Source organism: Eleutherodactylus coqui, chromosome 8 (assembly GCF_035609145.1).
Source record: "Eleutherodactylus coqui strain aEleCoq1 chromosome 8, aEleCoq1.hap1, whole genome shotgun sequence".
In the NCBI taxonomy this organism is placed as follows: Eukaryota; Metazoa; Chordata; class Amphibia; order Anura; family Eleutherodactylidae; genus Eleutherodactylus; species Eleutherodactylus coqui.
In genome coordinates, this window is record NC_089844.1 from 165,212,540 (window position 1) to 165,219,806 (window position 7,267).

Here is a 7,267-nt window from a genome sequence, read left to right on the forward strand (position 1 = left end):
ATAGCCCTTATATATCTGGAGAGCAGTGACGTCACACCTGTAGTATATCCCTTATATATCTGGGGAGCAGTGATGTCACTCCTATAGTATATCCCTTATATATCAGGAGAGCAGTGATGTCACTCCTATAGTATATCCCTTATATATCTGGGGAGCAGTGATGTCACTCCTATAGTATATCCCTTATATATCTGGAGAGCAGTGATGTCACTCCTATAGTATATCCCTTATATATCTGGAAAGCAGTGATATCACTCCTGTAATATATCCCTTATATATCTGGAGAGCAGTGATGTCACGCCTATAGTATAGCCCTTATATTTCTGGAGAGCAGTGATGTCACTCCTATAGTATAGCCCTTATATATCTGGAGAGCAGTGACGTCACACCTGTAGTATATCCCTTATATATCTGGGGAGCAGTGATGTCACTCCTATAGTATATCCCTTATATATCTGGAGAGCAGTGATGTCACTCCTATAGTATATCCCTTATATATCTGGAGAGCAGTGATGTCACTCCTATAGTATATCCCTTATATATCTGGAGAGCAGTGATGTCACTCCTATAGTATAGCCCATATATATCTGGAGAGCAGTGATGTCACTCCTATAGTATAGCCCATATATATCTGGAGAGCAGTGACGTCACTCCTCTAGTATATCGCTTCTATATATGTAGAGCAGTGATGTCACTCCTGTAGTATATCCCTTATATATATGGAGAGCAGTGATGTCACTCCTATAGTATATCCCTTAAATATCTGGAGAGCAGTGATGTCACTCCTATAGTATATCCCTTATATATCTGGAGAGCAGTGATGTCACTCCTATAGTATATCCCTTATATATCTGGAAAGCAGTGACGTCACTCCTCTAGTATATCGCTTCTATATATGTAGAGCAGTGATGTCACTCCTGTAGTATATCCCTTATATATCTGGGGAGCAGTGATGTCACTCCTATAGTATGTCCCTTATATATATGGAGAGCAGTGATGTCACTCCTATAGTATATCCCTTAAATATCTGGAGAGCAGTGATGTCACTCCTATAGTATAGCCCTTATATATCTGGAGAGCAGTGATGTCACTCCTATAGTATATCCCTTATATATCTGGAGAGCAGTGATGTCACTCCTGTAGTATATCCCTTATATATCTGGAGAGCAGTGACGTCACACCTGTAGTATATCCCTTATATATCTGGGGAGCAGTGATGTCACTCCTATAGTATATCCCTTATATATCTGGAGAGCAGTGATGTCACTCCTATAGTATATCCCTTATATATATATGGAGAGCAGTGATGTCACTCCTATAGTATATCCCTTAAATATCTGGAGAGCAGTGATGTCACTCCTATAGTATAGCCCTTATATATCTGGAGAGCAGTGATGTCACTCCTATAGTATATCCCTTATATATCAGGAGAGCAGTGATGTCACTCCTATAGTATATCCCTTATATATCAGGAGAGCAGTGATGTCACTCCTATAGTATAGCCCTTATATATCTGGAGAGCAGTGATGTCACTCCTATAGTATATCCCTTATATATCTGGAAAGCAGTGACGTCACTCCTCTAGTATATCGCTTCTATATATGTAGAGCAGTGATGTCACTCCTGTAGTATATCCCTTATATATATATGGAGAGCAGTGATGTCACTCCTATAGTATAGCCCTTAAATATCTGGAGAGCAGTGATGTCACTCCTATAGTATATCCCTTATATATCTGGAGAGCAGTGATGTCACTCCTGTAGTATATCCCTTATATATCTGGAGAGCAGTGACGTCACACCTGTAGTATATCCCTTATATATCTGGGGAGCAGTGATGTCACTCCTATAGTATATCCCTTATATATCTGGAGAGCAGTGATGTCACTCCTATAGTATATCCCTTATATATCTGGAGAGCAGTGATGTCACTCCTATAGTATAGCCCATATATATCTGGAGAGCAGTGATGTCACTCCTGTAGTATGTCCCTTATATATCTGGAAAGCAGTGACGTCACTCCTCTAGTATATCGCTTCTATATATGTAGAGCAGTGATGTCACTCCTGTAGTATATCCCTTATATATATGGAGAGCAGTGATGTCACTCCTATAGTATATCCCTTATATATATGGAGAGCAGTGATGTCACTCCTATAGTATATCCCTTAAATATCTGGAGAGCAGTGATGTCACTCCTATAGTATAGCCCTTATATATCTGGAGAGCAGTGATGTCACTCCTATAGTATATCCCTTATATATCTGGAGAGCAGTGATGTCACTCCTATAGTATAGCCCTTATATATCTGGAGAGCAGTGATGTCACTCCTATAGTATATCCCTTATATATCTGGAAAGCAGTGACGTCACTCCTCTAGTATATCGCTTCTATATATGTAGAGCAGTGATGTCACTCCTGTAGTATATCCCTTATATATATATGGAGAGCAGTGATGTCACTCCTATAGTATATCCCTTAAATATCTGGAGAGCAGTGATGTCACTCCTATAGTATATCCCTTATATATCTGGAGAGCAGTGATGTCACTCCTGTAGTATGTCCCTTATATATCTGGAAAGCAGTGACGTCACTCCTCTAGTATATCCCTTCTATATATGTAGAGCAGTGATGTCACTCCTGTAGTATATCCCTTATATATATGGAGAGCAGTGATGTCACTCCTATAGTATATCCCTTAAATATCTGGAGAGCAGTGATGTCACTCCTATAGTATATCCCTTATATATCTGGAGAGCAGTGATGTCACTCCTATAGTATATCCCTTATATATCTGGAGAGCAGTGATGTCACTCCTATAGTATAGCCCTTATATATCAGGAGAGCAGTGATGTCACTCCTATAGTATATCCCTTATATATCTGGAGAGCAGTGATGTCACTCCTATAGTATAGCCCTTATATTTCCAGAGAGCAGTGACGTCACTCCTCTGGTATACAATTATACATCTGGAAAACAGTGACGTCATTCCTCTAGTATAGCCCTTATATATCTGGAGAGCAGTGATGTCACTCCTATAGTATATCCCTTATATATCTGAAGAGCAGTGATGTCACTCCTATAGTATAGCCCTTATATATCTGGAGAGCAGTGATGTCACTCCTGTAGTATATCCCTTATATATATGGAGAGCAGTGATGTCACTCCTATAGTATATCCCTTAAATATCTGGAGAGCAGTGATGTCACTCCTATAGTATATCCCTTATATATCTGGAGAGCAGTGATGTCACTCCTATAGTATATCCCTTATATATCTGGAGAGCAGTGATGTCACTCCTATAGTATAGCCCTTATATATCAGGAGAGCAGTGATGTCACTCCTATAGTATATCCCTTATATATCTGGAGAGCAGTGATGTCACTCCTGTAGTATATCTCTTATATATCTGGAGAGCAGTGATGTCACTCCTATAGTATAGCCCTTATATATCTGGAGAGCAGTGATGTCACTCCTGTAGTATATCCCTTATATATCTGGAGAGCACTGATGTCACTCCTAGAGTATAGCCCTTATAAATCTGGAGAGCAGTGATGTCACTCCTGTAGTATATCCCTTATATTTCTGGAGAGCATCGATGTCACTTCTGTAGTATTTCCCTTCTATATCTGGAGAGCAGTGATGTCACTCCTGTAGTATATCCCTTATATATCTGGAGAGCAGTGATGTCACTCCTAGAGTATATCCCTTATATATCAGGAGAGCAGTGATGTCACTCCTATAGTATATCCCTTATATATCAGGAGAGCAGTGATGTCACTCCTATAGTATATCCCTTATATATCAGGAGAGCAGTGATGTCACTCCTATAGTATATCCCTTATATATCTGGAGAGCAGTGATGTCACTCCTGTAGTATATCTCTTATATATCTGGAGAGCAGTGATGTCACTCCTATAGTATAGCCCTTATATATCTGGAGAGCAGTGATGTCACTCCTGTAGTATATCCCTTATATATCTGGAGAGCACTGATGTCACTCCTAGAGTATAGCCCTTATAAATCTGGAGAGCAGTGATGTCACTCCTGTAGTATATCCCTTATATTTCTGGAGAGCATCGATGTCACTTCTGTAGTATTTCCCTTCTATATCTGGAGAGCAGTGATGTCACCCCTATAGTATAGCCCTTATATATCTGGAGAGCAGTGATGTCACTTCTGTAGTATATCCCTTATATATCTGGAGAGCAGTGATGTCACTCCTAGAGTATAGCCCTTATATATCTGGAGAGCAGTGATGTCACCCCTATAGTATAGCCCTTATATATCTGGAGAGCAGTGATGTCACTCCTATAGTATAGCCCTTATATATCAGGAGAGCAGTGATGTCACTCCTATAGTATATCCCTTATATATCTGGAGAGCAGTGATGTCACTCCTATAGTATAGCCCTTATATTTCCAGAGAGCAGTGACGTCACTCCTCTGGTATACAATTATACATCTGGAAAACAGTGACGTCATTCCTCTAGTATAGCCCTTATATATCTGGAGAGCAGTGATGTCACTCCTATAGTATATCCCTTATATATCTGAAGAGCAGTGATGTCACTCCTATAGTATAGCCCTTATATATCTGGAGAGCAGTGATGTCACTCCTGTAGTATAGCCCTTATATATCTGGAGAGCAGTGATGTCACTCCTGTAGTATATCCCTTATATATCTGGAGAGCAGTGATGTCACTCCTAGAGTATATCCCTTATATATCAGGAGAGCAGTGATGTCACTCCTATAGTATATCCCTTATATATCAGGAGAGCAGTGATGTCACTCCTATAGTATATCCCTTATATATCAGGAGAGCAGTGATGTCACTCCTATAGTATATCCCTTATATATCTGGAGAGCAGTGATGTCACTCCTGTAGTATATCTCTTATATATCTGGAGAGCAGTGATGTCACTCCTATAGTATAGCCCTTATATATCTGGAGAGCAGTGATGTCACTCCTGTAGTATATCCCTTATATATCTGGAGAGCACTGATGTCACTTCTAGAGTATAGCCCTTATAAATCTGGAGAGCAGTGATGTCACTCCTGTAGTATATCCCTTATATTTCTGGAGAGCATCGATGTCACTTCTGTAGTATTTCCCTTCTATATCTGGAGAGCAGTGATGTCACCCCTATAGTATAGCCCTTATATATCTGGAGAGCAGTGATGTCACTTCTGTAGTATATCCCTTATATATCTGGAGAGCAGTGATGTCACTCCTAGAGTATAGCCCTTATATATCTGGAGAGCAGTGATGTCACCCCTATAGTATAGCCCTTATATATCTGGAGAGCAGTGATGTCACTCCTCTAATATATCCCTTATACATCTGGAGAGCAGTGATGTCACTCCTAGAGTATATCCCTTACATATCTGGAGAGCAATGATGTCACTCCTCTAGTATATCCCTTATATATCTGGAGAGTAGTGATGTCACTCCTATAGTATATCCAGTCAATATCTGGAGTGTAGTGATGTCACTCCTGTAGTCTATCTCATATTTTTGGAGAGTAGTGATGTCACTCCTATAGTGTATCCCTTATATATCTGAAGAGTAGTGATGTCACTCCTATAGTATATCCCTTATATATCTGGGGAGCAGTGATGTCACTCCTATAGTATATCCCTTATATATCTGGAGAGCAGTGATGTCACTCCTATAGTATAGCCCTTATATTTCCAGAGAGCAGTGACGTCACTCCTCTGGTATACAATTATACATCTGGAAAACAGTGACGTCATTCCTCTAGTATAGCCCTTATATATCTGGAGAGCAGTGATGTCACTCCTATAGTATATCCCTTATATATCTGAAGAGCAGTGATGTCACTCCTATAGTATAGCCCTTATATATCTGGAGAGCAGTGATGTCACTCCTGTAGTATATCCCTTATATATCTGGAGAGCAGTGATGTCACTCCTAGAGTATATCCCTTATATATCAGGAGAGCAGTGATGTCACTCCTATAGTATATCCCTTATATATCAGGAGAGCAGTGATGTCACTCCTATAGTATATCCCTTATATATCAGGAGAGCAGTGATGTCACTCCTATAGTATATCCCTTATATATCTGGAGAGCAGTGATGTCACTCCTATAGTATAGCCCTTATATATCTGGAGAGCAGTGATGTCACTCCTGTAGTATATCCCTTATATATCTGGAGAGCAGTGATGTCACTCCTAGAGTATAGCCCTTATAAATCTGGAGAGCAGTGATGTCACTCCTATAGTATATCCCTTATATTTCTGGAGAGCATCGATGTCACTTCTGTAGTATTTCCCTTCTATATCTGGAGAGCAGTGATGTCACCCCTATAGTATAGCCCTTATATATCTGGAGAGCACTGATGTCACTTCTGTAGTATATCCCTTATATATCTGGAGAGCAGTGATGTCACTCCTGTAGTATATCTCTTATATATCTGGAGAGCAGTGATGTCACCCCTATAGTATAGCCCTTATATATCTGGAGAGCACTGATGTCACTTCTGTAGTATAGCCCTTATATATCTGGAGAGCAGTGATGTCACCCCTATAGTATAGCCCTTATATATCTGGAGAGCAGTGATGTCACTCCTCTAATATATCCCTTATACATCTGGAGAGCAGTGATGTCACTCCTAGAGTATATCCCTTACATATCTGGAGAGCAATGATGTCACTCCTCTAGTATATCCCTTATATATCTGGAGAGTAGTGATGTCACTCCTATAGTATATCCAGTCAATATCTGGAGTGTAGTGATGTCACTCCTGTAGTCTATCTCATATTTTTGGAGAGTAGTGATGTCACTCCTATAGTGTATCCCTTATATATCTGAAGAGTAGTGATGTCACTTCTGTAATATATTCCTTATATATCTGAAGAGCAGTGATGTAATTCCTGTAGTATATCCCTTAAATTTGGAGATTAGTGATGTCATAACTGTAGTATATCCCTTATATATGCCGAGAGCAGTGATGTCACTACTGTAGTATATCCGTTATATATGCCGAGAGCAGTGATGTCACTCCTGTAATATATCCCTTATATATCTGAAGAGCAGTGATGTCACTCCTGTAGTATATCCCTTCAATTTGGAGATTAGTGATGTCATTACTGTAGTATATCCCTTATATATCTGGGAAGCAGTGATGTCACTCCTGTAATATATCCCTTATATATGTGGAAAGCAGTGATGTTACTGCTGCAATATATTTCTTATATATCTGGAGAGTAGTGATGTCACTCCTGTTATATATCCATTTTA